General features: G+C 44.3%; 1 protein-coding gene across 5 annotated transcripts in view; it reads left to right on the top strand.

Annotated features, from left to right (window-relative positions):
• The window catches only part of ENOX1 (ecto-NOX disulfide-thiol exchanger 1), a 599,613-nt gene that overhangs the window by 397,154 nt on the left and 186,930 nt on the right, over positions 1 to 15,529 (top strand). The window lies entirely within an intron of this gene.

Here is a 15,529-nt window from a genome sequence, read left to right as displayed (position 1 = left end):
TGGTTTCGAAGAGGCTCGCAGCGGTGCCAAAGGGTGTGGGTGACAGGTGCCCGATCATCTCTGCCCATGGCGAGTGCCGAACACGGCCCGAGATCTAAGCCTGAGGCGTGCTTGGCAGGTCACGGTGGAGATTCTTTTGCATGCCTCCTTGCCCTCCTGCCTAGTAGCTGTTCGTAGTAAAAGCCCCCATCGCTGTTACTGCTCTGGGCAGTGTTGTCTGTCCTTTGTAACCTTGAAACCTCAATGGCTTTGTATTTTTTAAATTGGTAAATAGAATGGCTAATATGTGCTTCCCAGTTTGCAAGACCTATTCACGTACATTATTGTGTTCGGTTGCACCGTCTTCCCTCTGAGACAGCTGCGTACTGAGGTGTGTTGCTGCTGTTTTTGTTAATGCTCCCATTTCACAAGTTGGGGCAGAAGGCCAGAGTTTCCGTGACTCTTCCAGCCTTGAAGGAGCCAAAGGTAAAATCTCAACTCAGCTGGTGCAAAAGTTTGCGTTTTCTCTCTGGCATACTTTAGAATCATAATACAAGGCATTTCTTTTTTTTTTTTTTTTTTTTTTTTTTTTGACAGGCAGAGTGGACAGTGAGAGAGAGACAGGGAGAAAGGTCTTCCTTTTTGCCGTTGGTTCACCCTCCAATGGCCGCCGCGGTAGCGCGCTGCGGCCGGCGCACCGCGCTGTTCCGATGGCAGGAGCCAGGTGCTTATCCTGGTCTCCCATGGGGTGCAGGGCCCAAGCACTTGGGCCATCCTCCACTGCACTCCCTGGCCACAGCAGAGAGCTGGCCTGGAAGAGGGGCAACCGGGACAGGATCGGTGCCCCAACCGGGACTAGAACCCGGTGTGCCGGCGCCGCAAGGCGGAGGATTAGCCTGTTGAGCCACGGCGCCGGCCAATACAAGGCATTTCATAGAATGCTTAGAGATGTCCAGAGCCAAAGATTTTTCTAGAAGGTTTCATCGTGTAGCTTGTGTCTACACGTGCCCTGTAGAAAGTGCTTTGGACCACGGTGTGTGTGTGTGTGTGTGTGTGTCCTTGAGGAGCCTGTCTCCCTGAATTGGAAAGCAAGGAAAACAGCACCTGAAAAGCAGCAACAAACACAATGTGAAGCATGAGGCACTGGGCAGCGTCGTAGACGCCTCATGTCGTAACTTCCAGATCGGTCCCTGGGGCTCTGAGATGAAAGCTGAGCTGTGTCTAGAAGGATAAATAGGATTCCCATGTTCACCCCCCTCCTCACTCCCTAGTCCTGCACCGAGGCCCTGTCCAGGTGCAGGGCTCCAGGCGTCAACGGAACAGGGCACCACCTGCCAGGATATGCCCTGGAGAGGGGACAGCCGTGAATGACCTGTACTTGTTGCTGTAAGGGCAGCAGAACAACTCTCCTGTAGCCCTGGGCGAGGCAAGGGTGGCCGGGCAGTCAGTGGAAGCCGCGTACCTTTGGAATGCTTCTCAGTTACACGCTGCAGCCCGGTGTGCATTGTGCTGAGTTGACTGCGCATTTGGTTGCTTGTTTCTTTTCATTTGTGTGACTAGAAGTCACAGATGACTACTTCTGAGTTAGCTGTAGTGAATTTTAGACATGTAAAACTACTCAGCTGGAAAGCCAGTGTGGTGGCTGCGCCAGTTCTGTGGTTGGTAGGAGGATTCAGGGTGGGGATATACAAGAAATCTTCAAAAGGATCATGGAAATGCCTGTTATGAAAAAACTACGCATAGATTTCAAAATTTTTGCCATGCAAATAAACATCTTTTTAACATGTTTGAGAGGCAGAGAGATTGAGATAGAAAGGCAAAGCCCACATCTACTGGTTCACTCCCCAGATGTCCACAACGGCTCGGGCTGGGCTAGACCAGGCCAAACTCAGAAGCCTGAAACTTAATTCCGGTCTCCCACATGGGTGGCAGGGATCCAAGTACTTGGGAGTGGAGCTGGGGCTTGAATCTAGGGACTCTTATATGGGAGCTGGTTGCCCCAATTGCTTTCTTCACTGCTGTGGTACACTTACCTCAAGTTCTCTTTTAATTCCGTTTTCCACAAGATTTTTAAAATACCTTCCTGTGTGTGTGTGTGTATATGTGTATATGTGTGTAGTTTCTTTTTCCTGTAACAAGAAAGAACATGCGAGTGCACAGGAGACAAGGTAAAATGGGAGACGGAGATAAAGGAAAGACAAAGATTGGGTTATAAAACATTATACTTACAGGGCTGACATTGTAGCACAGTTGGTTAAGCTGCTGCCTGTGCCCCTGGCATCCCATATGGGTGCCAGTTTGTGTCTTGGCTGCTCTACTTTTGATCCAGCTCCCTGCTCATGCACTTGGTTAAGCAGCTAAAGATGGCCCAAGTGCTTGGGCCCCTGCACCCACATGGGAGACACGGATGAAGCTCCTGGCTTCAGCCTGGCCCAGCCTTGGCTGTTGCAGCCACTTGGGAAATAAACTACAGGATGAAGCTCTCTCTGTCTCAGTCTGCCCCTCTCTTCTCTGTAACTCTGCCTTTCAAATAAATATATCTTTTAAAAAAACACACACACATTACACTTAGGATATTTATAAAATGCTATAAAATTCAGACAACTGAAGATCAGCCTGCTGCCAGGGTATGTGTGTACATAAATAACATTTTCTATGGTTTGGACGTGTTTATCCAAGCTCCTTTTTCCTAAAGCCGATCTGACAGATTCTTCCTTCTAATAACTTGAAAGCAAAGGTTTGCGTTTTCTCCACTCAAGTTTTCCCAGCTGCCTAATTGAAATATTCATACAGCAGAAATTACTTTACTCTTGTCTCACCTCCCACTTGTGTCAGAAACTGTTGTGTGACTTCTGAAGGAAGCCCAGAGCCTCAATAATTCATTATTTTTTCTTACGATTTTGAGTCTTCTGACATTTTCACCATGACCAATTTATGATTTTCCCAGCAACTTACCATGGAAAGAATTACAGCCCTCCTCGTTATAGAAGATTTGCCGTATCTGCCCTGAATTACGTCCCCTATCTCCTGGATTAGCCGAGCTGCTTAACCTGTGTGTGAGCCTTTCGGGTGTTTCTGGGCCCCCGGCAACATTTCTGCAGCCTGACACTTTCTCTACATTTTGCTGTGTGCCCAGGGCCCCTGCCTGACCTCGTTTGCTGATGTGACCTCAGGGTCAGGTTCAGATGTAGTATGTGGCTAGTGTGTATGTCTTTTTTTTCCAGTCCTTTTTTCTAGACAAATATTTGTGTCATACTAAACATAAAATCTCAAACTGTGCATTTGTATTATCATCTCATCCTCAGCTGTTTTCCCATTGTATACTTTAAAAAAAAAGATTTTATTTATTCATTTGAGAGGTAGAGTTACAGAGAGGGAAAGACAGAAAGAAAGGCCTTCCGTTTGCTGGTTCACTCCCCAAGTGGCCACAGTGCCTTTAGTTGGGCCAATCCAAAGTCCAGGGCCAGGAACTAGGAGCCAGGAGCTTCCTGGGGGTCTCCCATGTGGGTGCAGGGACCCAAGCACTTGAGCCATCTTCTACTGCTTTCCCAGACTGTAAGCAGGAAGCCGGGTTGGAAGTGGAGCAGCCGGGACTCAAACTAGGGCTCATACTAGATCCTGATGCTGCAGGTGGCAGCTTAACCCGCTGCACCATGACACCAGTCCCAATATACTATTATCTTTTGCTATATCCATTTCTCAGCTGGGGTGCTTGGTAAGTTTTTTATTTGCTTTGGTCAGTTGTGACATAACTTAATCCTTGGACTTCTTAAAAATATTTATCTAGTCTACTTTTTTGCCTTTTAATGATGGCTCTTTTATATAACTTTGTGTTTAAATTCTTTATGAGTTGTTTATTCCATTCTAAATGCAGCTTGCTTTGCCTGTTTTGAAGTTGACAGCCAAGTATGCTCCCAGTTTTCCACGTACCCTTTGATTTACTTCTGCCTTTCATCAAAGTTAAGCCTGTGTATGTGTTTCGGTCTTTTTCCGAAGACTCTGTTCTGTACCACAGACCTATGTTGACCCTTGCACCACATTGTTTCCGTACTTGGAGTTCTATGGTATGGTTCTGCGAAGTGTCTGAGACTCTCTTTATGGTACCCAAGGTACAACACTATTTGTTTCTTTGCAAGCAGCCTGGCATCTCGCTCAGCGTGGTGCTGGCCACCCCTGGAGCTCTTCACTGAGACTGGTGAAGGGTAGAGGCAGCCTTTAATGTTTGAGAAAGGACTTAAAGATTATTTAGTGTAGCATTCCCTCCAAGAAATCCTCTCTAAAATGTCTCTGACAGGATTATGGAGAGGCTGCATTTTATGAGTACTTGGCTTTCTCCCAAAGTTTCTGGTATTTCTAAATGACCAACCACTCTTCTCATATTTGTTAAAATTAAACTGACACTAACTCCCATTCCTCACCGCTTCTTCAATTTATTGGAAGATTAAAATTACCAGCAACACAAGGCATAAATTTTTCATGTCCTCGGATTTTATCAAAAGGATGGCCCAGGAAATCAAACCAGTTCTTAATGTCATGGCGTGCCCTTCTGAGGGGCTGTTGGGTGTTCTTCCAAATGCACCTCCCCTCTTTTCATCACAAAATGTTCCCCACCATGATTCCATTCCCATTTTCATGAACTTCCCATATCTTGTTCTTCCAAAGTGCTATTTTAAATCCTTAGGCCTAATGTTTTGTATCTGCAATGCACCATTGTATTGTCATATGCAGCCCCAAGTCACATAATCAGAGGTTTTACTTTCTCTATGAGTTGGTATTTACATCCATATATGATTGTTTAATGTTTGCTTTATTTTAATTTTGAAAAAATTTTCCATCTACTTGAAAGGCAGGGAGAGAGGAAGAGATCAACCTTCCATCTGCTGGTTTGCTTGCCAAATGCCCACAGTAGCCAGGGCTGGGTGAGGCAGAAGCTAGGAGTCCAGAGCTCCATCTGGGTCTCTCACATGGGCGGAAAGACCCCAGGCACTATCATCTGCTGCCTCCCAGCATGCATTAACAAGAAGTTGGATCAGAAGCAAAGACTGCCACACTCAAACCAGCACTTCAGTATGGGACTGGAGCATCCTAAGCAATGCTACATCATCCTGCTACACCATGACGCCCACCCAATACTCTGTTTTAATATTGTGAAGGTTTTCTTTACCAGTTGTTACTGACTTGTTCTTATTTTCAGTATCTTGCGTGTTGGTCTAGATTCAGTTTTTTCAAGCTGGTCTGTTGAAACATTAGGGTTTCACAGTTATTTTCAGGTACGGTAGACATCACATGAATATTTAGGCAGTGATGGCACACTCTGGGTTAAACACAGGTGAATTGCTTTCTTTGTTGAGTTTCTTCAAAGCCTTTACTATTCTAATATGCAATGTGCAGTTTTTCAAGGAATAGGATCTACTATATGGGATTCCCCAAACTTAATTTAGCTTAAAAAAGAAAGCACATGCTGGCATCTGCTAAGACACTGGAATATAGCCTTCTAAGCAGATGGTTCTTGCAACTGCTGAAGTCCTGCTCCTGCCACCCATCTACCGTACACCACAGCCTCCGTGTGACCCAGCGGACAGTTTTGTCGGTTGTGTTCATGCCGACAATATCACTCCCCAGTCTTACATTTCAAAATAATTCTCCTGTGGTCAGAGGTCACTTGAAATCTTCTCAGTTTCCTGTTCACTGTTTGTGTCCAGGAGGCCCCGCCATCAAACGCCAAAATCTGGAATATCAAGTCCTGCGCTTTGACCCCACCTGAGTGATATCCTGGTTTCTTTTCTAAAAGCATAGTCGTCTTCCAGAGGGAGACCGGGGAAGCAGGAGCTGGTCCCCAGATGTCACGTTCTTGCCCCAGGCCCACATGTGAACTGGTATTGTACTCTCTGCACATCCTCTGCTTAAGAGCTTGTACCTTGCTCTTCTCTAAACTTTTCGAAATCTCCCCTCCTAGTGTGAGCAGTCTTTCTTTCCTTAGATGTTATTGACTCTAAGCCGACATTTATCTTTTACCCCGAGTGTCTCAGCATGCCATTCATCCTAGTTCCAACATTTCAAGAAGGGATCACGTTTCTCTATTCACTGTGATGGGAGGAACATTTCCAAGATACTGAGGGCCCCATCCTTATCAGTGACTAACTAACTTGAAGCCAATAAAAGACCCCTCCATGCTTGCAAGTGTCTTTAGTAAGACTCAGTTGTTCCTTGATTCAGAACTGTCATTTCTTCTTCAAACGCTCCCAAGGTCACCGACACTGCTTGTTTCCTGCTACTCTGAGAAGCACATTGCTTTCTGAACTGTAGGAAGGCTAAGATCGGCCACAGTCCCCTCACTGTCCTCCTCATGGCCCTCTCCCATTCACTGATGTTTCCGCCCATTTTAATTCTTCTCTGCTTCCTTGGAATATTTTTTTTTTCTGGTTTCTTCCTTGGTTTGTTTAATCCTCCCTGGAACACCTTGATCCTCTTTAATATGCCCATATACGAACGAGGAGGCGTTTGTTAAATCCTTTCATCTCCTCAAGCATCACTCTTTTAACTGGGATTTCCTGCGCCAGATGTCGTGCTAAATACTGGGAATAAGAGACCTTACCGTCATGTTTTGAGTAGTAGGAGAACACTGAAGACTAAGTAAGCAAATGCAAATCAACACAGTAAGTGGCCGTGCTACTTAACAGATAAAGGATGGTACAAGATGGCACAGCGGAGCAGTAGGGTTAGAACTGTGTTTTCACGAGGGACTCCTGTAAGGCCTGCAGGCTGCTGATGGGATTGTGGAAATGTGGGCAGTGAGGAGATGGGGTCGGAGGCTATGGCAGCAGCTGCCCAAAGAAGAAATGATGATGATGATGCCAGACATAAGGAAAGTGGAGCATCAACATCACTCTCAAGTTTCCAGCCTTGCATGCTGGGTAAATGGCAGCATCACTACTGAAAAGGGTATGTGGGGAAGGCTGAGAGAGATGGGGTGACAGAAAGGGCTGACTCACTTTGGATGAGAAGAGTGAAGACCCTGTGGAGATGCACCGTGGGGTCGGCAGGGCAGTGTATGCCTCTCGAAGCCCAGGGCTGAAGGGTGGATGGTGTGGCTCTGACAGCCAGGGCAGGAGGGCGGCCATGGTCATGCCAGGGGCCTTCCTGCCCCACCATACTCCTGCTGTGAAATATGGGTGAGTCCTCAACTGCTTGCCCATGTGTCAGCCTGACCTCCAGTGGTGTCTCCAGATCTCTCCTTCATCCACTTTCCCTCTTTGACCCACTGGATTCTGTCCATTGCTGGGCTCCAAGGTTTGCAATGAGAGAAGTGGGGAGAGAGAAAAAATGGAATCTCAAAATCCTGCCTGAACCATGCTCCAGTTTACTGAGACACTCAGCGACTGCCTGTTGATAAACCATGCCACATGCCACATACCTCTTTTTTTTTTTTTTTGACAGGCAGAGTTAGACAGTGAGAGAGAGATAGAGAAAGGTCTTCCTTCTGTTGGTTCACCCCCAAAATGGCCGCTACAGCCGGCGCTGCACCGATCCGAAGCCAGGAGCCAGGTGCTTCCTCCTGCAGGTGCAGGGCCCAAGCACTTGGGCCATCTTCCACTGCCTTCCTGGGCCACAGCAGAGAGCTGGACTGGAAGAGGAGCAACCGGGACAGAATCCGGCGCCCCAACTGGGACTAGAACCCGGAGTACCGGTGCTGCAGGCGGAGGATTAGCCTAGTGAGCCGCAGTGCTGGCTGCCACAAACCTCTTTTTAAAATGAAAATAGTACTCAAACCTGCATGCTTCCTTGCGTGAGTCCCTTCAGGTATTAAAGGTGACACCTGCTAATACAAACATGATTAAGGGGATTCAGAAAGCATGGTTGGCAGTGGGGTGGCAGTCTGGCTCCCTCCAACATGATGCTCAGAGTTCTTCTGTTTTTTTGTTTTCCATTTTATTGAGAGGTTTCTCATTATCCAGTGTCAGAAAACAAATAGTCCCTTTGACTTATGTTCCACAATTTCTACACCCGATTTCCTGTGTTTTTGATGATTCTCTTACACTTTGCACAGTTATCTACACTCTTCTCGCTGGGATATCAGGACAGTACAGGGCCAGATTTGTTTATTCTCCACATAGTACCAAAGGTTCAGAACCTGCAGCCTGCTTCACAAGGCACTGGGGGAGCAGCAGTTCACATGATAGACAGGTGATGCTTGTCAGGGGCATATGTGTTTCCAGAAAAGCAGATGTTACCTGAATAATTGCGCGATGATTAATTGCAATTGTGGGGGATTGGAGAAGAGAGTAGGAGCCTAATTTGGCCTAGAAGTATCGGGGTTGGGGGAGTTTCAGAAAATGTTCCTCTAATGAAGTCGTACTTAGGCTAAGACCTAAAAGATCAACACAGGTAATCAGGTAGCAGCAGGGAAGAGCAGGATGAAAAGGAAATTTGGAAAGATGAGAAAATTCTCAAAGCAGAAAGTGCAAAGGCCTGAGGTGCCAGGAGCGTAGCTGTTTGAAGAGAGTGGAAGGTGAGTGGATGTGGGCAGCAGATAGTGGCTGGCGTGGCCTCAGGTGGGCAGCTTGACGCCTCACATGAATCTGGAAAGGTTGATTTGGGCCAGGTCAGGCCTTCCAAATTATGAACTACAGACATTACTTGAAGTGCAAACCATGAAGGGGTTTTAGGGAAGGAAGTGACTTCTGACTCACTTGAAATAAAACAAACAAAAAGGCTTATGCCGCGCCTGGCGCTGTGGTGCAGCAGGTTAACGCCCTGACTTGAAACGTCAGCTTCCAGTATGAGTGCCGGTTCTGGTCCCAGCTGCTCCTCTTCTGATCTAGCTCTATGCTAAGGCCTAGGAAAGCAGTAAAAGATGGCCCAGGTCCTTGGGCCCCTGCACCCGCATGGGAGACCTAGAGGAAGCTCCCGGCTCCTGGCTTCGGATCGGCACAGCTCCGGCCGTTGTGCCATCTGGGGAGTGAACCAGCAGATGGAAGACCTTTCTCTCTCTCTCTCTCTCTCTCTCTCTCTCTCTCTCTCTCTCCTTCCCTCCCTCCCTCCCTCCCTCCCTCCCTCCCTCTCCTCTCTCTGTGTAACTCAGACTTTCAAATAAATAAATAAATCTTTTAAAAAACAACAACAACAAAAAGACTCATGCCATTTTATAGGGACTGGGTTTCAGAGTGGTGAGACGGAAGGCTGGGTTTACATCTAGAGGCTGCCGCAGGTCTAAAAAGGGGTTATAGGTGTAGGTGGCTTAGGTACATCTCTGTGGGACTATAACATTGCCCACTGGCCATATACAAGCACTGCTACACATGCTGTCGGTACACATGCTATCCAGGAACTTTTGTTCCAGTGCTGTGCTTACATTGTATGTGTCTGCAGTAATTCGCATGATAAGAGAACAGGCAGGAAATGGTTTCTAAGAAAATATTTGCTTCTGCCTGTGAGGTACTTGACGTCATTTAAAACAAGTCAAGGAGTGCTGTCAAATAACTCCCCACAAATAATAGCAGCCAGATGTTATAAAATGAAATTCCTTGTCAAATCCTTAATATAATGTAGTAATTTGAATATAATGTAATATAGTCATTTTTCTCTTTCATGGAGCGAATAAGATAAATTTACTTGCTTTGTATTCAATCCTTATGAATTATCAACGTGTAGTTTTTTTTTTTTTTTTCTGTGCATGCTACTACAAATATCTTTAAACCTTTTTATACTAGTTTCTGGCTCTTGAATGGCTTAACCTTCATTTGTCATATTCTGCCATAGGCACTACTCACTAACATTTTGAACTATGCTGGTCACTTCCTTACCAACATAACTGAAACTAGAGCTAGCATTTATGTAAATGCAAGAATAGTTCAAAAAGTTTGTAGAAATGGAATTGAAAGCTAAATTTATTTTGTTGCAAAAAATGTTTGAAGTCTGTGCATATTTTTGGCATAATATATATTTTCTGTGAACTTTTGAAGAACTCATGTATGTGTATATATATATTAAATATGTGCACATTACATACCTGTGTAAGCATGTTGACATCACAAGCGCACATATTCTCTAATTTTCTTGGTTTACTCTGCTGTATGGGAGAGTCAGTGTCTTTAAGAGCTCCATGAGCAGAGGGTGAATATGTGCATTCCACACTGGACAACTGTATCCTTCCCCAGAGTGGACATTCTAATTCAGCAGAGAACAAGGAAGAAAAACAGCTAAATTCGCATGTTCAAATTAGTGTTGCGTGTTCTATTCTGGTTTGTGTGTGTGTGTACACTGCAGTGTACTGGGTTTTTGCTCTAAGTTAATGTCGCATTTTTATTTTTAAACAGCTAATAATCACATACTTGACTTTTCTTCTGCATAATTTGTCTGCTTGTTACTATTCTATCATGTACTGTGTGTCGCAGCCTGTGTTCTTGAGTTGTACATACATCACACTGTGTATGTATTTAACTGTTTTATTTTTTATCATTGCTCTAATGGAGACTGCTGGGCTCTTTCTATGGGTCAAACCTGTATGTAATTTATCTTGGTATTTCTTCTGTCATCAGTAGCAGAGAATGTACCATTTGATTCATTTCTATGAATTATTATATGGCAACGTATAGTATTTGGAAAAGTCCATTCCGTACCTATTCCTCGGACTTTCCTAAAGTACAGCACTTACGTATGTAATCATGGCTAGAAACGAAGCAAAACCACAACCACCACCCCCATTCCTTGACACTTGTAATCCGCTTTTCTTGTAATTGAGCATTATCTTTCCAGATTAGTTCTCTTTTTAAAATAAAAAGCAACCGTATGCTCACCGCCCCCCCTTATCATACTTGCTGCATCTACTTCTTGTGCATATGGGGAATGTTTATCATAACCGCTTTATCGTGCTTATCTACTAATTCTATTATTCTCTGTGACCTTTCTGAGTCTCTTTCTCTTGGTTTTCCTTTCTTTGATGATGTGGATTTTTCTATTTCCTTGCATGCACAACAATTTGTTAGTGGTGGTCAGACACTGAGTTTTGTGTTGTCAGGTGCTGTGGGGTTTTTTAGTCCTTTATGTAATTTCGTGATTTGTGCAGAGATGCAGGTAAGTTCGTTGGAGACAGCCTGAAGCTCTCAAGGCTGTTCGTCGTTCCAGAGCAGCCCTTTGCCCTAGAGATGACCTCGCGCCCTATCTCAGGGAAGACATTTCTGGGGATTCTTCCCCAGTGTATTTCCAGGTGTCTGCTCTCTGGGTCATGGGAACTTGATCTTAGCCCCAAGTGCTACGATGTGAGCCTCAGAAACAGTTCTCTCGCTGCTTTCTCATGGCTTTTCCCCAGCCTTGGTTCTTCTCTTCTATGCCTGCCTGGTGCAGGAGGCAGCCGGAGACTCAGAGGAGAGTCCCTGGCGCTCCCCAGGGCTCTGCCTCTGGCCCTGTTCTCGGCAGTGCGATGCCCGGCAGCCTGGGTGCTCTCGAATGCTGAACTCAGGTAGACCTCAGGCTCTGTTTGGGTTTCTCTTCTTTAAGTCTTGCAAACTTTCAAGATAGTGAGGCTGAGGCAATCACAGGTGTCAGTTCATCTCCATCCCTTCTCTCAGTGACGACTGCCTGCCCTGTACCTCCTGCTGTCCAGTCTCTGAGAACTGTCATTTTGTATAATTTGTGTGGTTTTTTTAAAAGTTGTTTGAGGTAGGAGGATAAATTCCATCCCTGTTACTTTCTTGTGGCTCAAAGCAATTTTCAAGGCATTTTAAAATGTGTGTATGTATTCCCTAGAGGTACAGACAGTATAAATCTGAGGCTCTGAAATGAATGGCTTACTAAGAATGCTAAGGAGGAGTAATAAAACCTATCAATTATTGAGCACCTAATGTATGCCAAGTACACTTAATATCTTGCTTCGTTTAATCTTCTGCTAGCTAAATATCAAGAACTCCGTTTTATAGACATGGAGCTGAGCCTGGGTGACATTGCTTAACTTTCCCATGGTTACCCAAGTCGGAGAAGGCAATGCTGAAACTGATGTCCAGATCTGTTTGCCTAACCAGTTTGCACTATATTAGAATTTGGGAGGAAAGGACTAAAGCAAAACCTCCTACGTTTTTGCCTCAGGTCAGCCTTGTATTTACTTTTATGTATATATAAAAAAACAAACCTTTGGTAGAAATATGTCACCAAAGGGGAAATCATAGAAATGCTTTATATTACAATTTCAATTTTTAACTTTTATGCTTGTAATTTTTAAATTTATAGAAAGAGAACAGACTTCATGGATTTCATACGTACAATTTTAAGCCCATAATGACCCTCCCTCCTTCCTTTCTTTGATTTCTCTTTTGATTTTTTGATAACGAACTTTCAATTTACTTTAGAGTCACAGGCTTATACTTAATACTTTTTACCTCATTTCAAATCTGGAGATGTCCACGGAGGCTCAATAGTTCAGAATGTGGCTCCTACTGACATAGAATTTGAACTCAAGTTTAACCAGGAACAGTTTGGAAATATCAATTGGACAACCACAATGGCCATATCCTCAGTTTGATGACAATAAAACATGATTAAAAAAAAAAAAAAAAAAAAAACTGTGGGGAGCATAGGGGCATGCCAATCTAGAAATAGAAAGTGCTTCTTATAATAAAAAAAAGAAACCTTGAATTGTTTATGATTAACACAGGTGAGATGGACTTAGGTCGCCTTAAAATCACTGCAGCTTGTGGGTTTCGTAACATGGGTGGGGGAGTTCCTGGTGGTTGGGGGCCACGTTTCAGAAAAGGAGAAGGCAAGGTCATCTTCTGAGAAGTGCGCTGCTGAGCAACGGAGAACGTGAGGAAGGAGTTACTGGAGGCAGGAGAGGAAGCCGACCAGTGAAGCGCATCAAGATCGCTGAGGACTGTTGCCAGCCCTGCGTGGTTTTCGCCAGGCATGTTGTGTCTTCCCGGGAGGCAGACACAGAGCAGGAAGGTGGGGCTTGTCCAGAGCTGGGTTTAACGGGCCCTGGAATGACAGGATGGGGGCACAAAGGCAGAATGGACATTTACAGGAGAGCAGCTCCAGAGCTGGACCATCCAAGCCTACAGGAGAAGAGGAGGAGCAATGAAGAAAGGGGAGGGCTTGTGAGTGGGAGGAAGTGGGGGCCAGGCTGATGAAGCGGGCAGGATGGGCTGATGTTAGGGACAGCAAGCAGGAAGCTGGAAGGGTAGGAAGGTGTAAAGAGAGAGCTGCCTTAGCCCTCAGCAGCAATAGGAAGGGAACCCTTGCTGCGCTCTTTACAGAAAAACTACTTTTTTTTCCATGGACATTGAGATACTGTCTGAGCTGGAGGCAGAAGTTGGCCTTCCAGCCTGAGCTCTTAGGTTTGAATCCAGGCTCTCCCCTTAGCTGTGTAACCTTGGGCAAATTATTTAACTTCTCTGAGTTTGTCTGTTTATAAAGAGGGAGACGGTAATGTCAAGGTTAGAAAATTGTTGGCAGTTTCCAAAATCAATCTTATAAGCTATAGGGAATATTACAGGGAATCTAAACATGTCAGTTTCCACTTGATTGGAGACCAATTTAGAAAGAAGTAGGGAAGGGGAAGAGAATGATCTTTAAAAAAAAAAGATTTATTTATTTTTTTGACAGATGTACAGAGAGAGAGAGGAAGAGACAGTCTGAGAGAGAGAGAGAGGGAGAAAGAGGGAAAAAGACCTTTATTCTGCTGGTTCACTCCCCAAATGGCCACAGTGGCCAGGACTGGGCTAGGCCTAAGCCAAGAGCCAGGTCTCCCTTGTGGGTGGCAGGGACCCGAACACTCGGGCCATCTTCCACTGCTTCTTCCATGCCATTAGCAGAGAGTTGGATCAAAAGTGGAGATGAAGCAAAACCCATATGGAATGCCAGCCTCATAGGCAGAGGCTTTACCCACTGTGCCACAATTCCAGGCCTGAAAAGAGTGATCTTACAACTGAATTTCATTAGCAAAAGCAGCTGAGTATTGCTTTACGTAATATAGATATTTTAATGATACTAATTTTTCTGATCCAGGAACATGAAATATCTTTTCATTTTTTTTGCTAGTCGTTCCTTGATGGTTTCATGTTTGAAAATTTTCATTTTCTCACTTCTTGGTTGAATTTATTCCGAAATATTTAAATGTGGGGTAGCTAAAGTGAATGGTGATGGAACAAGGACATAAGCCTCAGCCATTTTAGGTTCTTGTTACCCCTGCCTTCTTTCAAGAAGCCAGTTCAGTCTCCCCACTCCCTGCATTCTTCTCCTGGTTTGAAAGCCCACTTGGAAAACCTGTATGGAGACGCTCACCTTTGCCTACTGCTCCCCTCCCTCACCCCCAGCCCACCTAAGATATAGAAAGGCCCAGCCTGCTGGGGTCTGGCCCTCTGCCGCATGTTCAGTCTGTGTGCGCACTGGCAGTTGGTTGGCCTCTGTGAGTTTATTATCTTGGAATAAATGTGGTCTGGCTGTGAGTTTGTATCATGTCTCCTTTTTGTCCTTCATACCTTTTTCTTACAAATGGGACTTCTTTCTTGATTTCTTTTCCAGCAAGATCATTATTGGTGTATAGAAATGCTAGTGTTTTTGCATGTTGACTTTGTAATCCTGCCACTTTATTGAAAGGGTTTATCAGGTCGAACAGCTTTTTGTTGAAGTGTATAGGTTTTCTTTATACAGAATCATGTCAGCTGCAAACGTGGATATTTTGACTTCCTCCTTTGCAATTTTGATGATCTTTCTTTCTCTTCCCTAATTGCTCTTACTGACACTTCGCATACTACATTGAACAAGAGTGGCAAAAGTGGCCATCCTTGTCTTGTTCCAGAACTGACAGGAAATACTTTTAACTTTTCCCCATCCAGTATGATACTGGCTGTGGATTTATCAAATATAAGCATGTTGAGGTATGCTTTTTTCTACACTTAATTTATTGAGGCTTTTTATCATGAAAATATATTCAATCATATCAAATGCTTTTTCTGCGTCTGTTAAGATGATCACATGGTTTTATTCTTCATTCTGCTGATGTGATTGATGGTGTTTATTGGGAATGCTGAACCACCCTTGCATCCATGGGATAAATACCACTCGATTGTGGTGTATGATCTTTTTGGTGTAATGTTGGATTTGGTCACCTAATATTTTGAGAATTTTTGCATCTGTGTTCATGAAGGATATTGGTCTGTAGTTTTCTTTTTGTGTGATGTCTTTGTTGGGCTTTGGTATCTGAGTAATGCTGGACTCATAAAAAAGAGAGACTGGCAAAGTTCTATCTTTTCCAATATTTTGGAATAGTTTGAGAAGTATTGGTGTTAGCCATTGGCTCTTGAACTTTTCTTTGATGGAATATTTTTAATTACTTTTCAGTATTATTACTTGTGATGGGTCTGTTTAGATTTTGTGTACCATCTTGATTTAGTCTTCGTAGGTCGTGTACCCAGGAATCTATCCATTTCTTTGAGGTTTTCCAATTTGTTAACATATAGTTGTTCGTAGCAGTTTCTTCTTTTTATTTCTGTGGTATCAGTTGTAACAGCTCCTTTTTCATCTCTGATTTTATTTACTTGAGTTTCTTTTTCTCTTCGTT

Source organism: Lepus europaeus, chromosome 6 (genome assembly GCF_033115175.1).
Source record: "Lepus europaeus isolate LE1 chromosome 6, mLepTim1.pri, whole genome shotgun sequence".
Lineage (NCBI taxonomy): Eukaryota > Metazoa > Chordata > Mammalia > Lagomorpha > Leporidae > Lepus > Lepus europaeus.
Note: the sequence above shows the minus strand (reverse complement) of the source record. Positions and strands in the feature narration are given on the sequence as shown.